Raw genomic sequence first — 26,776 nt, forward strand, 5'->3', positions numbered from 1 at the left:
ATTTTTATTGTCAGAAATTGACGTGCGAAACAGGACTGGCAGATGTGTGCCTTCTACAGCCATCCACTTGAAGCCTGTGGTGCAGGAACAACACTGAGAGCCAATAACTGAGAATGGATGTAAACTGCTTTTAAAGGAAGAAATTCTTAACAACATGTTGCCAGAAAAAACAGAAGAAATAAAATGTCTCAACTCTATATGCTATTAGAGGTTGCAGAATAAATTCACCCTTTATCACGATTTTGTTACATGGATCAGTTAGTTAATAAATCATTCCCTTTATTGAAAGACAGCACAACTCACATTTTGATCCCTTCAAAATCAGAAATACAATCTTACGAGAGGCACCTGAAGGCAGCATTAGTAGTGGACGACCATTGATTTGGCGACATCTTGTGGTTAACGACGATTTACCCTTCGGGGTGAAACTTTGAAGGGAATGTGAGTTTCAGACGGTAAGAAAACTCACCAGCGTGTTATAATGCAAGTTAGTCTAAAAGCTAAAAGAAAATGTGTCCTTTGTCGTTACAAAAAACTATTGTAAACGCTAACTATGGCGGGGGTGGACATTAACGTTAGAAAATAAACGTTGCGTATTAAAACAGTTATTTTTTTCTACTCGGTTATCAATGCCCGTTCTCGTTTCCAAAGGAAGGTTTGAAGTGGCAGGTGTCAACTTTACGGCACTAGGAAGCCTAATTTGTAACAAATGTAGTTCATGGTGTTAGCCTCCCTCATAAAACACAAGGGTCACACTATTGGAAGCCAAATAGGCCCTAAAAACGAGGTCTGCTTGCTAACGTTAGTTCAGCAGACTATATGCTGGGTATAAATTTAACTGAGCTAATATGCAAGGTGTAAATTTGCCTCTCATGCTGGCGTGGCTCCAAACGGTGGTTTTATTTTATGATTAGAAAGACTAAAAGTGAATGACACTTAAACACCAAGGTTTTGCATTGCAAATATGTTTTGAAAATAGCTATAGCCTAATTGTGGAAAAAGGGTACAGAACACCTAGGATTTCAATGCATGATCAGTTAGTCAGTGATGGAGCAGCCCTCTTTGTTTATCTAAGTATCTGACCTGCCCCGTAAGCAATATTCAGCAGTCTGGCACATTACCTACAAAGCATATAAGTCCCCCACCCCCCCCTAAATCGCCCAAACCCCCATTACACTGAAGGGGAGCAAGTAAGGTAGATAAAGAATTCAGTGAAAACTTAAATAAATCACAGATGGAACTCATTGATGTGAACAAGATCTGAAACGGCTCTTAATCAGTCTTCAAAAAATGTTAGAAGAGCCCATTAGGTTCTTTATAGGATTCCTTGACTAAGTCCATCCAGATGTGTGCATTGATAATCACAGCACGCAGGCAAGACTGGAGGCTAACAATGGAGCCCAGCCAAAAGGAGAGACATACCTGTCTCTGTTCACACACATGAAAACAGGACTGCTGCTGTAAGATCTAGGTTCTTCACATTTCATAAAACAGATGCCTTCTATTGCTGTGCTAGACAATAATGTCAACAGCACAGATCATTAATATGTGGTGAAACATAATGTCTTATCACAAGCATTGACAATGTGATGATGCATCTTATCTTACAAACTGCAAGTTTTTAAAAATCTGCATATATGTAGGCTAGTTCATACCTGCCTCACAGTATACTCATATGCTATTTAATATTTTAGCAGGATGGGATGTAGCTCACTTAACCTAATGGCGTTTGTGTGAATGTCCTTAATGACTATACTGTCTGTAAATCTACATGCTACTGTGTATGCACACATATTATTATTTAGACAGTGTTCATGTTTCTGTGAATTGTGGCTGGTATCTTGATTGTTGTGCTTATAATTTCCTCCTGTGAAAATATCATATGTTGTGTGTGTGCTTAAGGTGAGATGCAGCAGCTTTCCGGTGCAACGCAGACCTGCCATCCCAGACCCAGATAACACACAGCAGCACAGGTTATGAAAGCTGACAAGTCGGTGCCCAGTGTCTCTGATACAGGTTTGTATTGCTTTTCTGATCTATGCTGCAACCAGTCGTGTGCCAAAATATACATTTTAGGCTATATATAATTTATACAATTATTCTTGCCAAAATTATTGCAGTATGCTCTGCATAATTATGTTTTAAAAGTAATGAAAACATCTTGTAAATCAGTGTCTTACAAGACTCATTTGTATTATAAATCATGTATTTTTAAAGATTTTTGAAACAGCATTGTAAAACATGCTGAAATGCGTTTGGGCCCCTCCTTTTTCAGCAACATATTGTGCACCTATTTAGAGTTAAATCAAGATATTTTTCTATGCTTTAAAATAAATGCTAATATTTTGCATCACATTATCCACCAGGTTTTTCCAAAATCCAAAACGGCTCATGTTTTTTGCAATGAAAAAAGTCAAGCATTGATGTTTCTCATTTCTCTTTGTTTACTATTTCGCTGCTACTGAGGGAAACATGCAAGGGAAACGGTCAAGATTGGAATCTGTTACATTTTTGTTGGTCAACTAATGGATTAATTGAGTGTTCATTACAGCACTGTACATTTGCTGTGCTGTGGTATGTGACCATGTACAAGAACATTATTGTTTTGAGAGCTAAGCACAGAGTGAGCCTTGGGAGGCTGAAACTGGAGCTGTGTGTCAGTGTAGTAGAGACCTTAAGGATTTGGGGGTCAGACGAAAAGGTGCTCTGAGGCCTGCGCCCCACTATCGCAGCTGCCAGCCCCCCAGCACAGACATTAGAGGCCCCACTGTGGCACGAGGGTTTTACTTGGAGCTGGTCTCAGCAGCTTGGAGGTTGCTAATACTGCACAGTTATCACTTTGCTCCTTTAGAGCCACAGTTGCTTTCTCCTTGTCATCACGCAGACTCTGTTGCTGCTACATTGCAATTTTTTCCCAATCAAAGCTCTCCTTGGCAGGGATTGAGCCTAGAGCTGAGGTCTGGTGGCAGCTGAGACCGGGGCTCAGTCACCCTGCGTGCCGCTGCGAATGGCGGTCTGCTATGCTTGTGCAGCGTTTGAAGGTGCTCCCACCGTCTGTGGAATGCAGTGCTGGGCGTGTTGGAAGAGGGGCCTCCCAAAAGGGAGAGGAGGAAAGGGGGCGGGGAGCAAAGAGAGGGAGGAGGGGGGTGACCTTTGAACAGTGCCGTCAGGAAGTTATGACTCAATTTTCAATCGGGGCAGTAAAAACGAGAGCAAGAGCATGGAAATAGTGCAGGGATGAAAGATGGAGAGGGAAAGAGGGAAAGATAACTTGTAAGGTGAGGCCTAGAGAGATAAGATTGTAAGAGAGCATTTAAGGGTTTGTGAAGTCGATGGGGTTGGTGAGTCACTGGGAAATCATAAGTTCTCATGCAATCAAAGTTGAGGAAAACCAGATCATGGCCAGCATTGCATGTCATTTATTTCAGTCTCAGGAATAAGGCAACCAGTCTGACAGAGTTTTGCTGTAAGAGGTTGCTTTTGTTTCACAAAGTTCAACATCTTCTAACTATTGTTTTACATGGCTGAGATGTACTATAGGTCAGGCCATCTATAGAAGGTGAAGGGAAAGGTGGGGGTGGCAGCTCCAGGATGTTCCCTCTTGAGCTTTACAGTGATGTGGACAGGAGCCTCAGGCGCCTATGAAAGGAAAGGACTCATGTGGAGATGCCGGAGCCTTTGTTTCCAAGGAACTACCTCAACCTTTACATTTCCTGTTCTGAACTCCCACACACACATATTCATGCAAATTGGCACATACACATACTACGACAAATGTATTAGAGTGCAGTCATTGTAATCAGCGAGATCTTCTGCACGTACGCAGAGCCAGAAAGATATGGATGCATACTTCGGCGGTGAATAAGTGGATGTGAAAGGGTGCTGATAAAGGTCCATGTGTCTATAAATGCACATTATGTGGTAAAAAAAATATGGCTATAGACACTCAAACCCTTTCATGCAGTATACAGTGTTAGAAGAAAAAAGAGAGTTAATATTTCATGTTATGTAATCATTCTATTGAGTAGAAATCAGCAACATGCAAGTGAAGATGTAGGATAATGGCCATTACCTTAGTTCTTTAGAGACTGCACATTGAAACCTTTCACACTAAATCAGTCAGCTGCTTAATCCCAGTGGGCACGCTGTCACTGGATCAGAGAGAATGATTGATAATAGTATTAATCATCAGATTAACCACAGCACTGTGGTATGATCCAGAGTGTGGTTTTAGTCTTTCAACACTTGGATGTGTGTGTGTGTAAGTGTATAGCTAGGTGCCCACTGCAGCTATGATGCTGTCCTCATTCGTCAAGTGAGCGTAGTACAAGCCAAGCATTACTCGCATGTCCAACTGGAAAACCTGATCATTGTTGCCGTCAACATTTTATTATCTGAAACACTTATGTTCCAAGAGACACTCTTGGTTCAGTGCACTATTCATGACAAGCTCAGGAAAACATATTTATCCCACATTCAAATTTGATTTCAGTCTGCTTATGTGGCTTTTGTTTGGCTTTCCTAGTAGAACTGATCCGTCCAGAGGTATAAGTGTGTTTAGTCAAATTGGAAAGGATGTGCAGAATGTTGTGATCCCATGGAAATGAAAAAGCAGAGTGACAAAATTGGTGGAGGTCTGTTTTTTAGAAATACGACGGACGCCTGGAAAACTGAAAAGGGGCGAAAAGCGCTGGCTGATCCTGGATATAAGGCAATCCAATGTAACCACAGTAAAAGGCTGTTGATTTAGGTTGGGCTAAATGGAGTGAGCTTCTTTATGTTGCAGCCCGGGGAATGCCTCAGATCACGGCATGAGGTTTGGGCCCTAATATGATGTGGTTTGGTCAGGGATGGCGGGAGGGAGTTTGGGGCCAGGGCTGAGATGAATTCCTCTGTCACAGCTGAAATTTGTAAACTAATTGACCACCCATACACAGCATTCCTGTTCGACTGGCCTTTCTCTTGAGCGCAACAAACAGACCCAGAACTCAAGAACACCTCCAGCAGACCAGGCCCCACTGACTGTAGAGTGATTAATTACACTTTCCCTTTTCCTCTCTCTCTTTCTTTCTTGCTCACTCTCTTGCTCTCCTGTGCATGGTGTTTTGGTCTGTGTAGTTCACCTCCCTTGGTACCCTAAGTTAAACATCCTTGTAATGTCACACCAGCCCGAAGGAAATCCACTGTGTTTTCCTTTTCTGATGTTGTCTTTACATAATGATTCATTATTAGTAAGTCTGCAGGCTCATTTTTCTCTTTTTGTGAGCCTTTAAAATCTCAAATATCCAATTGCCTGGCTGCAAAATGTGATGAAAGATTTTTTGGACTACGGTAAAAATAAACAAATCCTTTTGACCCAATTCATCACTACCTAAAAGAGTGAAAAATGACAGGGTTGTAAAATAATGCTCACTTCATCACTGGGCAAAGGGAAGTGTGAGGCACTGATGCCAAGGACAAAGGTTAAATGACAACACAAGGTCAGATTACACCCATAAGACTGACTGTGTGATCATGACATAGCACTGGCAAAGTAACACGGTGTAAGCAGTATTTGTTTGTGTGGGACTATACTTCATATTGTAAACACAATGCAAGTCAAATGTTTGGCTGGTTAGAATGTGTTCCTTTGGGCTTAAGTTTCTGGCTGGCATCCCGGTCATAGTTGGTGAGGGACTGAGGGGCTGTTATCATTTCATCTAAAGCAAATATTGGCTACTGTGGTTTGGGCATTCCTCACATTCCTCTTGGAAAAACCATATAGGACAGGTACTGCACTAGTGCATTTCCTCCTGATTATCTCACTCTAATCAAACCCCCTGCTCCTGTTTCTACCACCTCAACCAAAGACATACAGTGGCTTATCACAGTGCCTATGGCTATTGTGATGTTTCAAGGCATAGTTCAATATTTTGGGAAATACACTTGCTTTCTTTAAGAGAATTAGATGAGAAGATCAATACCACTCTTGTGTCTCTGTTAAATAAAAAACTACAGTCAGGAGACAGTTAGTTTAGCTTAGCATAAAGACCGGAAATGAGGGCAAACAGCTAGCCTGTCTCTCTTGCCTACCAGCACCTCTAAATCTCACTAATTACCATATTATATCTTGTTTGTTTAATTTGTACAAAAAACAAAGGAAAAAACTTTAAATTTCACAAGGGATATGTGCAGGACTATTTCTTGACTGGGCTCAATGACTTCCTAGCTGTTGCTTAATTTTTAAAGGACACGTGAGAGGTGTTGATTTTCATTTCAATCTAACTCTTGGCAAGAAAGCCAACTCCCAAACTATTCCTTTAGAAATTGTTTAAAAGTTTGCAAAACCTTTACTTAAATAGAGTTAATCGTGGGCCATATAGCCATTTCACCCAAATGATGGTCTTATGTTTCCTCTGTGAAGTCCGTGTGTATGTAATGAGGTGATGTCAGCAGTCAGCTGTGAGGATGGCAACCTATGCTAATGGAAGTACAAGGCTGAGCAGTCCCATTGGTTGGAGGAATGTGTGAACACAGTGACAAAACCATTTATTTACAGGCACTTCCACAGTGAGGTCTAGCACCCGCAGCCCAAGTGCAACCCCAGGGAAGACACAGCTGCGTGTGAACGTTGTAGTGCCTGCCCCGCTCACTTTGATCGTCCGACATGAGAGCAGCCCTGATCTCCAGGAGCACCACCCATCTTGTCTGATATTCTGAGTGCACAAACTGAGACATTCCAGACGTGCGAACTGCCCGTGACAAATGATTACCCTTTGGGTTTTCAACTTTCAAATGCCGTGGGCTTCTTGGCACGATGAGGTGGGTCTAGGGCCGAGAGTTTTTCCCTCTCTCCAGCTTCAGTAACTAGAGCGGCACCACAGAATGTGGACAAGTCCTGGTGTTAGAGAAAGCCTACAGGGTGGGGCTATGATTTCATATTGACCTTTTTCAAGACCGGACAGCCTGCACTCAGAACACTGACAGGCCTGTGGGGCCTCTGTGTCATTTAGTGGACTGTTGACTAGATTAAATCAACTTGAATAATGCAGATTCAAGGCACAGCGCAAAACAAAGATGGTTTTCCTTTTAGTTTCAAGCCATAACCCTTTGAGAAGCGAAAAGTGAAAATAACATGTATTACTGCCAGATTAGTCACTGCATATTAGTGGGTGATGTTGGTTTTGATTGGTTTCCAACTCTGCTCCAATTTCTTATGTGTGTCTTTTTAAATTCACAACTGGAGTCTTGAGGTGTGCTCCATATTTTAAAAGGCATTATAGAAGCCCATTGATTTCTCCATTTCATTAAACAGGTCTCGCACTGTGCCACAACTGATGTCATTCTACTGTTTCCTGTCATTTTCCAGCTCAGGCACTGTTCCGCATGCCCTTCTCCAAAGTCCTTCCAGTCAAACCCTGACATGATTGATTCTTTTACACTTCATTTGTAGCATTCGTCAAAATTCCATTGAATCATGAAACTTTGGCTGACTACTGTCCAAAGTAATCTAACCGCAGCAAAAGAAATGCTAGGTCCTCCTGGGACTTAGATTTCCCCAATGAACTGATGACATTTGGCAATACAAGAGAGAAAAAAAATGCTGCATTGAAAATGTACTGCCCCCTTGCAATCCCAAATTCAGAGTTTTTCTTGTAAAACTTGCCTCAGGCAGTTGTATCACTCATAAATTTTATAAGATTCTTCTTGTGCCAATGGGACTCACATTGGCACCAGGACTGTTTGGAAGAAGAATATAGGCCTGGGAACACTTGTGCCAGGAAGCTGGTGCATTTGTCTCTCCACAGTTTTGGATTAGATTGCTGGATTGAAGTTGAAGTCAGTGTTTGCATGAAGTTGCCCCCTCCCTGCGTCTACTTTTGATACACTCTGATGCAAATGAAGATTACTGACAGAAAAAGACGGCAGCAGATTTAACAAGAATGCTTACAAGATCTTAACTACTCCTCTGCTTGTATGTGTGGAAACTTGCACATGTCCACCTGTTTGAAGTGCTGTTAGTAGACAGATTGTAATCGCAAATGTCATGTATGACCAGCTGTAGCATGTCTGAGACACTTCCTGATTAAAAAAACATCACACACCCCTTTGGAGGCGAAAATTGGATTCTGATTCAGCTGATCTCTGATTAAGACATCAATGTCATTTTTCAGTTGGAGTAACCACTGTAATGAAAGTAATGATGGTTTCATATAAAACCAAGAAAATAGACAGCATGTACATCCAAAGCTGGTTCAAAAAACAAACAGAAGGCATAAGTGATAAATGTGTTTGTGTCTGCATATATTGTTTGTTCTTCTTTGTGGTGTTTACTTGACAATGCATGAGGAAGATCTCTGTTACACTGAAATGTTGCTCTGTTAATTTGTCTAGTGTCATTTCAGAAAAGAGCAAAAACAATGTCCATCACAGTTTCCCAGAACCCAAAGTGACATTTTCAAATGCCTTCTTTTGTCTGACAAAAGATTTATCGTAAAAGAATAGAAAAATAAAACAGCAGTTATTTAAATTTGAGAAGCTAGTGACATTTTGGCATTTTTGCTTAAAAATTACTTGAAGATAAATTGAATATCAAGTCGCTCATTATTCTTCTGTTCATCAACTAATCATTAAATTGACTAATTGTTTCAGCTCTATAAAACACAGCTTTCAGTCTGGCACTGACACAATACTATTTGATGCACATTGTTGATTACACAAATAAAAGATGATGCATTATGGTTGGTTTAATGTATTTCATGTTGTATTTAAAGAGGACAGTGAGAGGAAGCGGTGTATTCACCTTTTTTCCCATAGCTGGACTGTGTGAAGTGGTCTTCCACGACTGTGGGTTACATTGTGGGACCAGGGAGGAAGTGTTGTGGAGGGGCTGTGGGGGCGTTGCTAGGCAACAGGGTGGGCAACTTGGCGTAATGAGCGCGGGGCTCAGGAGCTGTCTGCTCAGTGTTCCAGGTCCTGACAAGAACAGACAGGCTGGCCTGGGACGGCCTGCATGGAGCTGCCACCACGGCCACCTGCTCACAGCAATCATCACCAGCGCTGCAGCCAGCCACCGATACAGCATACAGACCCAATTAAGAGCTCTGCATGTCCCCCTCCAGCCAGCCATCACTAACACTCCTGCAAGTCTGACAAGGCTGCCTTTTTTCCCCTTAGCAAATCTCTAATTAACAGCGTTGGTAGTGGTGAGGCTGGGTTGTACAGAGCTGCTGAAAGGGGCTGGGACTCTGCTCGGGTAATCAGCTTAAATACAGGTTTATTTCCTGCCCCCTGTGCCTTGCTACTTCCAGCAGAGATTGCATTCTTTTATCTGTTTATCTCCAATTTCCTCTGACTTGTAACGTGTCTCGCAGACACACTGTCACCTCCACTTACGGCCAGACTGGCTGATCCTGCAATCAGATGGTTTCAGAGCAATGATCAGAGTTGGTTTTGGCAGGGCATAGCTCTCAACAACATCTCTGTCTGTTCCATTACTGCCTTACCACCTCCTCTCCTTCCACTCCCACCTCACTGAAGGCCTCTGATCTTAGCAGCAGAAATATGTAATGTATAAGAGAAACTGAATATCTAAAGAATCAAAGATTCTCATATGAACATACAGTATTCATTTGAAAGGATTTAATCATTTGTAGTTTTGTAAACAAAGTGTCTTATTAAAAATAGAGATCAATCATAAAGTTGTGTTTCTGTAACACCAGATTTTAATTTGTTGATATGAAAAAAAGAAGGGAGAAAATTACATTGTGAAATGACCTCATTACCAGAGCAGGATTAAGAGAGCTGTGTGTTTCAGCCGAGAGCAGAGAAGGCGGAGGAATTTCCTTTCAGTGGGGTGGTGTTATTGTTGGAGCCCTGTGTAGAGCCGCAAGATGAAATATCCTCTTCCCCAGATTTGGTTTGACTCCTGATACAGGACAGCCACATTTGATTGTAGGGAATTATGCCTAATCATCTGTCTTGAGCATTTCAGGCAAAAATGATACCGACAGATTTAAATTGAAATGACAAATGTAAGTGAAGAGGTATCTGAATTATTACTGAACATATGTGTCATTGTCTTTATTTTTCATCCAAACATCATATGATGTCTGTTAAGTGTCTGGTCGGGTTTACCGAAAGAGAAAAGTTGGCTGTTATAAGTGTTTCCATTTTTCCATGCTCTTGAACCTATGTTGCAATTCATGAGATTTGTTCATAATGATAGAGTAGTGCACTCTATATCACTCCTGGGGGGTATTTATAAGAATGTTGTAAGCAACATTTCACATTTTACTTTCTTAGTGTTTTTCTGTTTCCACATGATTGATTGTGTCCACTATGGAGGATGATCTGATGAACAGATGTGGCTAAAATGAACATTGTTTTGTTTGTTTGTTTGGTTTGTGATGACCAACTTATAAACACTGTATGTGTTCATTTAGTTAGAGCTTATAGGGAACCTTCTCAATAATTATTTTATGATATGATAGGCTTATTTTATTGGTTTGCTGAAATATATTTTCACACAGTTTAAAAAGCATGTTTTTTTCTCTTTCTCATGTGTTGACTTACTCCAAAACTAGTTTCTGTGGATGTAAATGTGAGTATGAATTTGTTTTTCTGTCGAGATGTGTTTACCTGTGATTGACTAGTGACTTGTCTCGCCCAATGCATGCTGGGATAGGCTTCAGCTCCCTGATCCTGAACAGTTGAAGCTATGTAGGAAATGGATGGATGGTTCAGAGGCAAAGCAGCAGAGGGTGCTGTTTATCAAATGGGGTGAATCCCTTGCAGCATGTTTGTAAAGGATAACTGCAGTATATACAAATAGCGAGCATGTCTTGATGTTTTCTGTGGATAAGATTTCACCCCCTCCAAGAATTTTTCACCTCCAAAATAAATTATGGGTACTTTTGTATGGTACCGTATTTTACAACTAGCACAACCTGTGCTTTTATTGCTGTTCAATACATACTGTATGTAATTCAGCAATCAGGATACATTTGTCATCATCATGGAGTGTCACACATTTGATTTAAGGTGTCCACTGTGATGGGTGTTGAGAGCTGTGTACAGCCATGACAGCTTAGGTGTCAGCAGGCAAGCTTCAGGGGGCGAAATCAGAGGAAGCCACTTGAGCGGTACCTGGAAACACCACTCAGATGAGACACAATGCAAACATACAATTTCCTGTTCCACTGGAGCACACAACCAGGCAGCCTGTGCGCACTTCAGTGTTTGTCGTTTTTCTTTTTCTGTTGCTGAGGGCAACTAAATGTTCATTTCTGTGTTATGTTAATTTCTTACATTTGTTTCAGCTGTGATGTTGGTCTGTTTTTGACAGATGTGACTTGAATCTAGTGAATAAGATCATCTGAATGGCTGATTAGTGTTTCTGATTCCAATAATAGTTGTGGATTTGGATAGGCTGACTTGGCTTATTTAGCTCTTCTTTCATTGCCTACCAGGCATGGAAACTTGTGTGCTGCCCAACACCCAATCTGTTCCTGTACAGGCAGTGGTTTCAATGCAGGAGGTTCAACAAATACCTAAATGGGGAGATTTGGGTGTGGGGCTGAAGAGAGGGGCGCAGTCTAGCACCAAGCCTCACTCTTTACCTGCATGAGGTCATAGGCTGAAAAAGGGGAGGGTGTCAGTCACCACCTCCAACCCTCTGCGCTCTATGACTGATCGTTCTGCACGTGCAGATTTTTTCTGTCGCGAACAATAAATTTGTAGTACCACATTCTCCAATCGGGCTATGAGGAAAGGAAGGGAGAGAGAGGAGGAATGATAGGGGGACTGTCGTTTCTCAGGCTGCCCCTGGCAGGGTCTACTCTGGTGAGCATGGTCTCCAGGGCCCTTGTCTCACTTAGCCCCTCAATATCCCTCTTTCTCTCTGTGGGGCCACGGCTGCTCTGGATGAAATTTCAGCAGGGGTATGAGGGAATGATTCATGGAGTTTAGCACCTTCTTTAACATAGGCAAAATAAATGACTTCTCCTAATGCTCTAATTGGTGGCAGTTTGATGATCAGGTATCACTGGCCTTCAGGGCTGAAGCACCTCGTTGTTTTGCTACAACTCAGTGAAAGAGCCAGTCTGTGTCTAAACGTTTTTTCAAGAAAGGGGGAAAAATGCTTGGTAGCATGTGGTCTGTCGGGTCCTCTGAACTGTCTTTTTTCCATGAAGTCAAAGTAAAGCATTTGACATTTTAAGTTAAGCCTGGCTACTGATCTCTCCTCCTCAAAATCCCTGCCCCCTGGCTGGGATCTGCGTGTGAATTGTGAATCAAATGAGTGGCTTAAACATGGTTTAGCCTCTCTCTCGCTCTCACCCTCACTCACTCTTCCTCTCTCTCTTTGTGTGGTTTGGTAGGTGCCTGTCTAGGCTGGAGTTTCTTTGTAGCCTGTCACCATGTGTTAAAGATTTTGAGAACCAAAAGTATCAGGGGTGAATAGAAGCACATATAATCTACAAAAGTGCCTCCTCAGTTTTTTGAAACTCTGTTCTTTCCCCAGACAAGAGTCAACGACAGAGTCAGACCCCTGCTGTTCTGCTGCACCAACAGCAAGGCCCATACCGACAGACTAGATGTGTGTGTGTTTAGTCTCACTGATCAAATTGTCTCGCCTATGAGGCTACATCAAAAACATCCATCACTCTGCAAATAGCTGAACTGACTGAATGAGATGTCAGCCAGATTTTGAGATCACTGAATGGCACAGTTTCGTTCACAAAATAATCCTTTGATTTGTCCAACATGTTTTTTCCCTCCAGAGGAAGACATAATTCCCATGCCAAACCTTTTAACCCGTGCCAGAATGGGCTTGTTACACTGCCTTGTGTATAAATCGGGGTAAGTAAACTGAATTAATGATCAGTGAATCAGGCAGCTCACAGACAGACTGGGTCTGTGCCCAACACAGGCTGATGAAGAGATGTGGCTAAAAACAACTGTTTACTTATTATCTGTGGAGAAGAACTGGACATACTGTATGTACTGTACAACTATAAGGGAAGTTATCTGCTTCACGGTCAGTTAAGGATGGCATGTTGCAACTGTTAATACATAAAATGCAGAGTGAGCAGCAGCTTGTCTTCCCACAAACCTCTTATTTTTTGTATTGTTAAAGGTGGTCACATGAAAGTTTTGAAAGTTGAAATCTGTCAGAAACAGTGTTCTTACTTTGAGAATAAACATGAACCACATTGTTTTGTTGCTGAACCCAAAGAATGTTCTTAGTGTGCTGTTTGCAAGTAGGTTTTGGGCCATTAACAATGTGAGGTAAAACCTTTACATGTAAAGTGAAGGACAGTGGACAGTGGTACAGTGGTGTCAGTTTGTTATTGTACTGCATGCCTCATGGCTGCAGCATGTCACTTTCCATCACTTTCCCAGGTTAGCCCTGTGTAAGGCTTTAGGCTGGCCTGCTGTTTACAATACCTCCCATTCAGCCTGCTGCTCCTCAATGAAATTTCTATTTATAGAGGCCACTGGCGTGCAGAGAGTCATCTGCTTGTTCTGAATGAGGTCTGGTGGTTTTGACAAGGTTAGCTGGATTAAAGCATTGGAGGGGGGGCTGAAGGACAGGTCACAGGGGCTGGTTGGGGTGAGAAGGCCACCACGAGAAGACTGGCTGCCTTTATTGTATGTGATGGTCAATGTCAGCACACTATTTAGTTAAATGCCGGACATGTGATGAAGCTGAGTTAGCCAAACATTTACTCAAAACCCAAACTCCAGTTTTATCCCTTTAATGTGGCCTTCGTGTCTGCCCTTCACCTACACTGACGCCAAGTATGCATAGATTTCTGTTCTTGTGACGGGAAGTCAACATGAAGTAAGAGCTGTTACAACCAGTCAGCAGTGTCATGTATATTGATGTAATCATTTTGACAACACTGCCCTGTAGATGGCCTTATGGCCCCACCCATTCACCTGGCCAATGACTTACAGAGAAAAGCATATTCTCCAATCAGAGGCTACCTTTGTAAAAGTAAAGCATTTCACAGGCTGGAAAATATTTTGACTGAATACAGAATGTTTTCGACTGATGCAGCAATGAACTTTATGTCTGTTGTCCGTTATTGTGCGACAGGATTTTTGGCTAATACCGCTGTTGTGTTGAGGAAATGTTTTTTTGCAGAATTAAACGTGGCAAAATAGAATGGGGAAAAACGGTAATTTCCTTAATCCTTGCAGAGTTTTTTCCCTTCTGTCTTTGTTTTGATTCCTTGGTGCGTGATGGTGTTTTCCACACAGTGGTGCTGCAGCCAACTTGCCCTGCTCCATTGTGCTGCTGGCCTCTCTTTGAACCTGTAAGGCTATAAACATGGCTAAGTGCTCTACATCAGAAGCAGGCTTGCAGGAGGACAATACTGTGACATGAATTTGCTGTACACTGTCCCCAGCCAGACACTTGGCTAAAACTATGCAGCAAAAGGTAGAGGGAGATGAGAGCCTCAATGAGGCACTTGAATACAGCTCACTTACTACAACCTCTGACCCGTGAGACAAAATCTAAGCAAAGATATATCTGTTTGATTATAAGAAAGCCACAAAACACACATTCGCACACACACCATCGTCGTCGTCATCTGCTGCCCATGGTCTTCCAACCTCAGGCCATTCTCCCCTCCTACACGGGTTCAGCCAAACCTAAACAGTGAGCTGATCTTTCTCTCTCTTTTAATATCGAAATGGAGCCTCTTGCTGATCTCTGTAAGCTGCTGATTTGGTTTCAAAGATTTGGCCAGCTATCTCCCCAGTATCTCCCAGAAAAACATTGTCACTGTGTGGTCAGGATAAGCTGTGTAGGGATGAAGTGCAAATGAATGCCAGTGTGGTCGTGTTTGGACAATTTAGCAAGGCTGCAGAGGAAAAACCCTCAAAGTCATCTAAACATAGGGACTCCTAAACCTCCCAGTCTCTCACGGTCTTGACTGAGTGGCTAGATGATAGACAGTCTCTGAGATGACTTAAGAGGTATACTATTCCAGAGTAGTGGACAGCTTTGAGCAGTTTACGCCGTACAAATCAGTATCTTTTCCGCTCTTTGAAAGCTTTAAGTGTAACTTTGTCTTTTGATAAGCTGAGTGCCCTGTTTGTCTCTCATATGTGTATTTTTGTAGTGCCCCTGCTCTGAGCTCCTCCTTCCCGGCCACTGCTCCCCCTGAGCAGAAACCCTGCCACCCACACAGCCCAGATACTATCTCATGCATACATGGACCAAAAGAAGTCTCTCTCTTACACATATACATACAAACACATGTCCATACAATAGCTGGAAGATACTGTTAAGGTGGCTTAATTATTTTGTTTACCATGGATTGGTTCTTGCCTAAAACACCTCGTCCTACACCATGTTGGTATCATTGACACAAATGCACATTCTGCCCGCAACAGCTATTCTATCTCTTAGTGAAGGTTGAGACCTTCCTAGTCAGAGCAGGGTTTACTCATATCAGAGACAGTTTCATTCAAGACTTCAATTAAGGCCTGCACAACCCTTGACTCATTTTCCACTCTCTAATTTTTCTAATGGCTGGGACAGGAGGCTGGGAGCAGCACAGCCAGCTTTGCACTGCTCATTAGCTCTAGCACTGCCGCCCGCGCTGCATTTAACTTAATAATGAGGCCAAATTAACAGCAGCCCTGGCCTTGCTCCAGGTGCATTGTGGGTGAGAGTGAGGGTTAGGAGGAGTGGAGGGGGAGTACCTGGCCAGAGGGGGGTTTAGACAAAGCAAGGCAATAATGACTGGAAACACAACATCCTAGGACTGCCTCCTTGGTCTCTGAGTGGCTGTCTACTCCCACCATTCACTCCACCCAGCATCCACCATGCCCATTGTGCCTATGATCTAAAATCGGCTGACTTTTTTCAAGATTTACTCCATCTTAATTGCATTTATTGAACCAAAGCATAAAAATATCAAATGCATCTAACCTCAGGACTGGGCCCGAGGACACAGGAGCAAGGGTGGAGGGAACTGATATGTGCCAGAGGAGGGTGCTGTGCAGGGTGGGGTAAGGTTGAGTATGAATGGGTGGAGAAGACATGTCCTCATCTCCTGGTTTGCAGAGACTGCATGGCAGTGGTCATCCTCCAGCTCAATGCTGTGCCAAAGTGAGTGCTGCCAAGGGCTAAGTGTTAATGAAACCAGACAGCCTGGGAATGAGTACAAACAAATAAGAGCCTGGATGACAGACACTTACTTTAACCTATATACGCCCTCGCTTATGATTTATTTTTTGTTCTGAATCATATGTTTCTTGTGTTGGCTTTTGTCTGCTGCATTCAGAGGAAATGCCACGCTGGTCTAGGCAAACACATGTCGCAAGTCATTTTTAATCATACATATGTGTTCTTACTCAACCTACAGGCAGAGATTGTGTTCATGTTATGCTGCAATGAAAATAGCATCAGCAGGGCATTGAAGTCATGCAGCTGTGAATTTGTTTGCGTTTGTTTCTGGGTTTTGCAAAGATCAACTCTTATTTGTTTTTCGGAAAAAAGGATGCTGAGCTCTGTAACTCAGATGTAATGTAAATAGTTGGGATGCACAAACATGAGCTAATAATAGAATAGCAATTTAATGTGCTCTTGCTAACATACATACATAGTTTTCTAGATTTTTCTTTTCAGGATGCTGTCAGGCTTAGGGATAGAAATCTAAATTAGACACAGACCCATTAAGACAGGTTTGGATGTGAGAGAAAACACTATTCTGAGAGCAGCATTACCTCCAGCTCTGTGCCAGGTGATGACAGAATCAACTCCCCAGAAGCTGCTGCATGTTGCTTAGAGCGTAGAGTCGAGTGTTTGTTCACCTGCTGGGCTTGGCAGCCAATAACCTTAAACATCAGTGAGGTGGTCATGTGACTTGTCTCCTGCCACCATACCCCTGATGTGAACCCTGACCTTGTGACAAGGCTAATGCTAATTCGCTCTTAGGAGCATTTAGGAAACCAAGTCCCTCTTTTCTCACTCGCACTCACTCAGTGTCGTGACAGGATGCTCTCTAATTAGAAAATCATGTAATAGGCATAGTTTTGACTGCTGGTATAGTAATGCCTTGGCATATGTTTGACTGTTAATGTGGTGTACAAGCCAGAGGTGACGGGGGTGATGCGTACACCAGGATTTGATTTAGTGTATGTGTTTGTTTTACTGTAATTTATTCTGACTCACTTTACTCAAAAGAGAGGAAATGACCGTGTATGAATTGAAGCTCACTTTTATGTGCCTGCACACACAAATGCAACACACATACACACACACATACACACACACTGACTGCCTGCAGAATTTCTTGTTATTGTAAACAAGTGAAAGATTTTTTTTTTTTAAATGAAGAATGACAATGCTATTAGAATACTTATGTAACTGTGGTTTTGCCTCTTCTCTGTGCTGGATGTGTACATTTTCCATGACCTGGTTTTCAACTGGCAAGCAGCCTGGCACATTGTAGGTAATTGCACAATTTTCCCCTCCGGGTAGATGTTGTTTTTTAACCAAAGCCTTTGATATTTAAACTTATTTTTATTCAAGCTTTTAATGTCTCTCAACAAAATCGCTCAGGAATACATTGCCACTGACTCAAATGTATTTGCGTCCCTGGACCGTATAACACACGGGTGTTTCTCATTACGAAGAATACTAAACGCTTGCATAGAGTCATTTGATGACTTGTAGGAAAGCATAACCTAAGTAATATCCAGCACTAATAAGGATAAAATCAATGTGTTGTTCCTCTTTAGCCTTGGCGTCTGGTTGACTTTGAGTGAGTCAAACTGAGGATCATCTCTGCCAACAATTGGCTGCCCATGTTGTGAACATTATGATTTCACTAATAGTTTGTTTCAGTATAAATGGAATATGATTTTGGTATAGTCTTCCTATGTTTATGTACTTTGTGTATTTAAATGACTAGAAGGAGACTCAATGCCCTTGGCCTGTAATTTCTTCACATCCATCATTGTCCCAGTGCTGTGTGTGTGTATATGCTTATGTCTATGTGTGTGTTTCTATGTGTTTAGAACAGAGCCCCTGGTGTTTGGACAAAGCAAACACACTATCATTACTTGCATGATTATGGGGCACTGAGAGTTTAAGCAAATATTCTGGAGGCTTTGTCTGTTTTTAGAATTTTTTGATACACGGATGACCACTGAAATAGCTAAAGTGCTGACAAGGCCAAGCCAAGCCCTGCTTTGTTCCCAGTCCTGTCCTAGCCTTCAAATGGATGTTTAAGTAACCAAGAGGGCCTGCAATCTGACATCCCCTTAGACCACTAAAGAGCCTTCTCATGTTGAGGAGAAAGGGTGCACTTTGACCGACATTGATAATATTTCAACCCTTTAGACTGAAATGGGAATAATTGTACAGTAATCATCCTTCTGTATTTCAAAATGTGTCAGTTGGACCAGTATTTTTGTTGCTGTTCATAGATCAGTTGCTTTTGATTGATTTTGAGGGATGCAGGAGGAACTTGATGATTTAGTCTGACTCAAAAATGAATTCTGCTGAGTTTTGCAAAGAAACAGGGTAGCAATATCTATATTGTATCCAACTGGACAGTAATAACCTCATGCAATTTATCCTGCCAATTGACTTTTTCTGAATGTCATGTGTGTACGGGAATAGTTTTCCCAAAGTTAGCAGTGCAGATCTGTCATGTTTTGATTTTGCTGATATTAATGTAAAATCACATTGTTGAATCAAGTAGCTGTATTCACCTTGGATCTAGAGAAACTTTACACTTAACGCTAACACAGTCAAACAATCTGGCAGTCGTTTGACAGCATGAAGTTGGTAACTCTTTGCCACGGGTACAAATAGCAAGTCAAGAGGAATTTACTTAGCATTAAAGGACTCCCATGTCTCACTCCAAGTTAAAATAATGTTGTTCTGGATATAATCATCCAATTAGGGTGAGGGAGGCAGGACTTGGCTGGGACAAGGATCACATTTCAAAGACTCGTGTCTGCCAGCCTCCACACTGATGGTAAGATAGCCAATAGTTAGTGCTCAAGATTGTGTGTAAGTGAGGAGAAAAAGCATTCCTGTGTGCCTATGTATGACCACGTGCAGCTCTGTGGAGTTTGCTCCACCAATAGTATGGAAGATAATGTGCGCATTGCACAGTTATCTGAAGTTCATCTTGAACATTCCTGCCTTATTTCTTTTGGTGTAATAGGACATAAATTATCTAGAGCACTTCCAGTGACTTTCATTATTGTTAGTATTGTTAGAGAGGGCTAGTGGAGGTTCTTGAATTAAAATTATGTCCTGTGTGTAAAAAGACTTACAAGACTCTCAATTACTCAATACACCTTGGAGCAACCCTGATTCTCAGATACTGTAAGCTACAAACTCAGCACTCTTTTTTATAAAGTTAGTTATCGATAACTGCTTCTGTAGTTCAAGAGCCAAGAGCATCAAGTCATTACCATCATCCTGTCCAAATGGGTAGACACTGAAGGTCACTTATGTACTTAGTATTCTTTGAGAGAGTATATTCAACCTCCCTCTTGTGTGTAAGAAAGTGTATAAGAGAGAGGAGGAGACATCTTGCCACTGACACGTTTACAGGCCGCCAGGCCTGCTGAGTGCTGGAGGCGTGGCCTGATGGCAGCACTGCTGTCTGAGTAATTACAGGCTCCCTTGTGGATATTACTAAGGTCCCAGCGATCCAGACTCCACGCAAGGCCACTCTTCCACTGTAGTTAAGGCAGCAGGGAAAAAAATCTTGACCAAAGAAAAGTCAGGGAATGAAAAAAACAAACCTTTTCCTTCTCTCTGGTCTAATTCAACAAGTACAGCTCTGTTTTCTGTGCATAGCGCTGTTTGGCTTCTGCCAGAAATATGTACCCCAGTATAGGCACATTTTTATTATCCAGCAGGGCTCCTGGTATTTTGAAAATGAGGTAAGCTCAATTACCAACAAAGGGCTCCTCTCAGGGGTCTGTCATCACACAGGGGTGAAAGGGAGGGAGAGAGAGGAAAGAGAGACCCCTCTGCCTGTGCTTTGATACTACAGGATTATGGGCACAGTGGCATGAATTGTAGCCATATTTCAGCTTGCAGTTTGTGGAGACCAAATCTTAAGATGACCAAAGGACGGGACAGTGGTGAAGTGGTTCTCTGCACGCAGGATTTTTGAGTCATAATCCTTATCTCAGCAGAGAGCCCAGACTAAGCCATAAACTTCCTAGAGGGAAATACTGTTACTACTACTATTTCACAGCAGACGTTTGTCTTCATAAATCCCCTGAAAATGTTGAGACCTCTTGAAAAAATGGAACTTAGAGAAAAAGTCAGGGGATCACCAAAGTCATTAGATTTATCCTCAGGGCACCACGGATATATGTATCTAATTACATGGCAGTCCATCGAATAGTTGTCAAGCTATTTCACTAAAAAACAAAAACATAAGGCTGCTGGTGGTGCTAGAGGAAAAGGAAAAGATTGCCAAAGTCAGTAGAATTTATCCTCTGAAGATCATGAATGTCTGCAAATTTTCATGGCAACCTATCCAATAGTTTTTAAAAGATGTTTCAGTCTGGACTAAAGTAATTGACCGACTGACCAAGAGACCAATAATTATATATTTCAGAGTCAATTATATATTTGTTTTATTCATATATTCATTTCATTATACTTTATTTATTTATTTTACATTGCCCATTTGGGAGTTCCATCCACATCAGGTCTATTTCTTGTCATCTACTTATTGCTTTAACTGTTCAGTGGAGTTTGGTATCTTTGGAGGTTGAACTAAGAGTGTGAGATTAGAATTGAAGCTTACATAATTTCTTTTCAAATGCTTTTATGTTAGAAGAAGAGGAAGAGGAGCTTACCCCTCTGGTCTTACAGTTACACAGTTGTGGTACTACAACTGGAGGAGCACCAATGGAAAACAGAGTTGTATGAAGCAGTTTCAGATTTACAGCCTCGGGCATTGGTATAGTTTCATGTAACACTGTACTGTGGAAGTAGTTACTATTTTCAGCTGAATGGAGAAAATAACTGTCACTTTCTCAGACAGTGAAAATTAAACATCCATGTAATTTGCTGTGGAGGAACATATCAAGGGTACCAGAACCTGAAACAAAAGGCCACGTTGGTTAAGTGAATTATGTTCATCGACTCTATGATTACCATTTTACATGACTATCAGTGGACGAACAAATCAGTCAAGCATAAATTATTTTACTCTAAAGTAGTTCCGTCATAGTTCTTACATCTGACAAAGAACTTGGATTAATATTAAAGCTTAAACATGGTAATTCTAAAAAGTCAAATCTTCTCCAAAGTCAAACTATATATTTATATATAATATGCTGTAAGAGTAGAGCCTAGAAGCTAGAAGCACTTTACACAAGGCAAGATGTGGTTATTTGCATTTGCAACACAGAGGCAATTCTGAAAAGAGAAAGAAAAACTGTTACAGTTTCAGTAACAGTCAATAAAACCAGAGGGACTGGTTTTATTTCAATAACATAAGCAAAATTGAATATACCTTGATCTAGGAATACACAGAAATGAGCACAGCAACAACTGACTGTTAACTAAACACTATTTTAAAGAGGTAACATTGAGGACAAAAACAAGGCTTTACTTTGTTCATTCACATACCAGCTCTCGGTATAAGTGGTCAAATCTGAGGAAATGAGACAAAGTGCCTTGTTATGATGTCATTGATGTTGACTAAATGTGCCAGTAAAGTGCATGTGCCCACAGTATATGAATGATACTTCCTGGGGGCCAACGGCCTCCCACCTTGGTGACGCAGTAGGCACCGGAGCTGTTTGGGTTCCAGTCTGTCCTAGGAGCCGCCTGACGTCTCCTTGCTTCCTTATCTTAATGACCATTAACCGTTTCTGCTGTGTGTCAACTCTGTAGTTTGAAGGAAGGGACAGGAAGAGAGAAAAAAGAGTAAGGGAGTCAGAATAAGAGAGCAAAAGAGATAGTGAGGGAGAGAGAGAGAAAGAGGGCCTCTGATAGAAAATTCCTTACAGCTGATAAGAGGGAGAAGGAGATCCAGTTTACTGCACAGATAGGGTAGGAATGTGTGGCCAGATGATGATGACTGGGTCCATGACTACACTGCCCCTATCTGTGCCTGCCAAGACACATCACCACTGGCTGCCTGCATGCTAGCCAACCTCCTTGTTTCCCAGAAGGATACTGGATTTGGTGTGATCCTACAAGATTGTGCCTTTACCAGTTTTTCTGTGTTTTGCACCCGTAATTATGTTACCACCATAGTGCAGTACAATCTAGCCAAAATCACTATTTTCACTATTTTGTACCTCACAGCAGAGTCAATATGTACAGCTACATAATATTGTGGTATATAAAATATTCATATGTGCCAGCTGTCTAATTTTAGCATGATCAGTATGCACCACAAACTGCAGGGCTCAATGAACTTTTCCCTTGGAAACACACAATTTCATGTGAATTATTGGTCTGCTACAATAGCAACAAAATGGACATGAGAGGAAATGGAATCTAGCTCAGACAGTGTGGAACATGGCCAGGCAGTCGGAGAGGGCATTTTAGCTGTGCAACTGAGCTCCCAGCTTTTTAATTTATGATAAATCACAGCGAATAGATGTACCCTAAAAAGGCCTGTGTAGACGCTGTCTCTAGAGAAAGAGCGGGGTGAAGCAGATTGGGTTAGTGGGAGCCAGGGCTGTATGTGGATCAGACTCCCGCTCAGCTGTCTCCAGAGGAAATCAAACAAGCCTGTGCGGTTCATTATTTCGTCAGTCGACTCAGCAGCAGAGAGCACTGGCGACATGGCCATTTACTGGGAGTCTCCACTGACCTCGCTTAGCATTGCTACAATCAGAGCAGCCAGTCAGCTGGAAAAGCGAAGGATTCACTGCCTTGCAGTGTTGCTCCAGATTTATTTCAAAACAAACCTGTTATGTTGTGCTCTCTTTTCATGAACTGATGAAAAAATTGAAATGAGGAGTAATTCTGTCAAACTTTTTATTTTTAAGCTCACCATGCCCACACACAACGCTGATGTGAACATGAGCTTAATTTTTTTTAAGTCCTTTGACACTGATATTTTGGAGAGTGGAGAGTTGGGGAGGGGGAGGGTCTGTAGGGTCAAGGTCTCCGTTGTTTGTTCTCCTCTTTGAATACAAAGTCCTGTACAGTGACCCCTTTGCCAGACTACCAGTAGACTTACAGTCGACAGGAAGCAGGAGCATAAATGCACAGCAGACCAGTACTCAACCTCTGAATGGAAGTCACCTCACCTTTCAACTGAAGAGAAAAGTCAGGAAGAGGGAGACATGTAGTTAGGCACGTTCTCCTGTGCACATTATGTTTTTTTATAGAACTCAGCATTAGAGAGCGGTTAAGTTCCTACATACATATTGTGACTGTTTCCTCTTACAAAAATCAAGATAATCCATGAGTCAGAGTTGGATTAAGGTGTATGTACTAACACAAGCAGTGATGATGCAACAACAGAATTAAAGACGGGGAAGAAAGAGTGGCTGGGTTTGTGATATTTTTCCATTCCTGCACATCTCTATTTCTGAACAGAGAGTGCCCGACGGCTATCGGCCAGCTCAGACGCCAGTCTCCACACTATCATCAGGGTCTGATGAAGCAGATAGCAGTGGAAGCGCTCACTGCTTCACAGTGTGCAGTCAAGCATGGCGATATGGGTGGAGTTGAGGGTGCGGGGGGTATTCAAGGATGGCTAGACAGTTTGCAATCTGCTGTGGGAAACAGACAAGAAACATTCAATCAGCTGGTATGCAGAAGACAGAATGGCACCAGCAGTGCGCCAGCCAGGCACTAAGCTGGCCAGAGGTATAGGTCACAAATGTTATCGCCCAGCCTCTGGTGACATGCTAACTCTATCTCCATCATTAAGGTCAGGTCATTGTTTGCTTTGTCTGGGCTGAATCATAGCCAGCGCCCTATTTGTTGGTAGTGGTCAGGCAGGTTTGGGTGGAGTATGAAGCTCATTGCTTCTATCAGCTTTAGACTGAAAGAAAAGGTATCTATTTTTGAGTTAGGTATTTAGGAGGTGCGTTACTATACAGTCTATGTACAGATCATTTGATGCCGAGAACCAGTTTTAGTGTTTACTAGATAAGCCATTCATACTAACTGTCAGAAATTTCTCATTAGAAAAAACTAATAACAGGATAAATGTTTAATGTTTAAAAGGGCGAGGCAAGGTGAGGGGGAAGGTGCAGTGGCATGGACAGCTGAAATTTTGCAGAAGTACCCCAATGACAAAAAGTTTAGAAGTGTCTCATTCTCCTCCTACATTAGTCTGTAACCACAGGCAACTAATTTAAGAGATATCTTCATTTGCCTGTCCCAGCATACACACTCAAATGAGACAAGTAAAATGTGGAAAGGTATGATAAATTCCATCAACCAGTGTAATTTATGACTCTACATCTCTAGACTGTAACACTGTTTTGTAGCAGCAGCCGCCGAGCACAGGAAGAAACTGAATAGCTTCCCACTGAGACAGAGAGCTTTAAACCATGACTGATGAGATGTCTGAATATGTTCAGGCACAGTGTTAAAATGCTGTGAATCAGCTAATTGCACTGATAATTATAATGGAGGACTCTGTATAGAATCACAGAATGCCATAAAGTAACAGTGCTGTGTTGGTGCTTGGCAGAGCTGAGCCAGTCTGAGCTGGCATAGTCGTAAAAAAGAGCCAAAGGAATGCCAGCATGGGATCACAATGGAAGAAAGGAAAACTCACAAAAATGTGGTCATCACAGTGTTTTGTAAGGAAAAGTGTTTTGAATCATTTCTTGTTTTGTTTCGGGGTAGTACCTGTGGTGATTGTCTGTATAGACATTACATACAGCTACTACTTAGTGTTCGGCTACTTTGCATGCATGCTCTTAATGTATACTTTTAGTTAGCTTACAATGAAATAGGGATCTCAATTCTCAATGCAATACTCACAGCAGATGTTCATTTTCAAAAGATGCGGCTTTATACTTCTACATTTTACAATTTTACAGTTGTGGTAATCAAAAACATACCATAACCCCCCCGGTACACAAGTTCTTGAAAAATTCCACCGTCACTCCACGGTGCTCATAACATGACATCTAAGTCTAACTGCAGGAATCCCGGAGCCACTTGGGAAGTTCAATGTAAGGTGATCTGGAGTCATAACGGCTGTCATACTCTGCATGAGGAGCTTTAAGCTGAGACCAACCAGCCTGTGGCATCTTTCCAGTTTCGTAACATATCGGGGAATTCTCAGTAGGAGATTCATTTCTCTCAAAATGTGGTCACTGTGGCACACAATAAAGATAAAGTGCTGACAATAATACATGGTGCTAAAAGAACAGTTTGCAGTTTAACTCTTTCCTTGCTAAATGTGCTGTCATTCCCTTATGTTTTGCAATTTTAAACATAACTTTGACAATGACAGAGCGGAACAGAGCAGTGAAATATCATCACCCAAAGTTTCATAAAAACTGATTTAAAGCATGCCAGGTGAAGTTAAAAGTATCTGTACCTTTTTATAATACAACATACTCTCAACTACATGCATCTCAACTCCATGTTATTAAACACATCCACCAAGGCCAGTGATCACAGTGACATCTTGTTCTTCAGTGCTTTGGTGTGCCATAAAAGGGTGTATGTTTGTGTTGGTATTGGCATGAGTCCTCGTCCGTATTTGTGAGTGTTTCTGCCTTTCAGAAAGCACACTTGATCATGATTGTGTAACTCTGCAGCACGGAGGCAAGGATATTAAAAACAGATGTGGCCTCTTAAGTCAAGAATATGGGGGGTGGTCTTGAGGGAGGGGTGTGGGTTCTGGGCAAAACATTCTCCCATTATTGATTGCTGATCCTCTGGTTCTGTATGTTTGGGCTATCAGCAGGGTTCTAAGAGTTAAGATGATAAATGAAAAGGGGGGGATGGTTGTAGAAGATATGCCATTGTGTTCGATTTATAACAAAATATGTCAAGTTAAGTTCATTCAGCTTGTTCTTAACTTCCTCCTTTTAATAGCATTTGATATTGAACTCCATTTAAACTGTTGGCCAGCCAACAGGCTCTCCTAACAATGACAGATTTTACATGCCACACCCCACCACTTTACGGCTTTTTTCTTTCAGTCGCTAGTGACTCCTGATAATCCCACTACCACCTCTGCCAGACACATACACACACACACACACACATACCCGCATTGTCTCAGTGTGACTGTGGAAACAACACTGTTTGAGACATGTTTTATCTGTGGCAGGTTGCAGTGAGGGAGGGAAAGAAGAAAAACTTCCTTGTGAAAGTCGGAATGCAAAGTATTCCCCACAATGCCACACTGCTGCAATTACTCCAGCGCCTGGTGCCGGGCCAAGACAATGAGACGACAGCTTGTGGTGTTGAAGAGGAGAGCAGTTCAACTCCTGTCTCTCTTCTGCGTACTGTGTGTCTGCAGTAGAACTATCTACACAGTAACTTTGTTTCTCAGACCTCTACATGGAGGCCCGCTGTGTCCAAAATGAATGTAATTCCATCTGGTATTCAGATCCGTTGGTTTCAAAACATCATAACCCAATAAAATTTTGTCTTGCATTGCAATATTTTTTTTCTTTGGTTTAGTTTTTGCAGAATGAGCAAAGTTTTTTTTTCCAAGAGGCGGAGAAAAATATTCAGTGGTGGAAAGTAAGTACATTTACTCATGTACTGTACTTAAGTAAAATTTTGAGGTACTTGTATCTTATTTGAGTATTTACATTTTATGCTACTCTATAC

The 26,776-nt window shown here is 41.9% G+C and overlaps 1 long non-coding RNA gene across 1 annotated transcript; it reads left to right on the top strand.

The window, feature by feature from the left end:
* The first annotated feature begins 441 nt into the window (after positions 1 to 441).
* LOC137183103 (uncharacterized) lies at positions 442 to 26,602 on the top strand. Its single transcript, XR_010928412.1, has 3 exons — positions 442 to 455; positions 1,903 to 2,016; positions 26,268 to 26,602. It is a non-coding gene; the product is annotated as an uncharacterized lncRNA (long non-coding RNA).
* The last annotated feature ends 174 nt before the right edge of the window (positions 26,603 to 26,776 follow it).

The sequence above is a fragment of the Thunnus thynnus genome, chromosome 5, assembly GCF_963924715.1.
Source record: "Thunnus thynnus chromosome 5, fThuThy2.1, whole genome shotgun sequence".
NCBI classification, from domain to species: domain Eukaryota; kingdom Metazoa; phylum Chordata; class Actinopteri; order Scombriformes; family Scombridae; genus Thunnus; species Thunnus thynnus.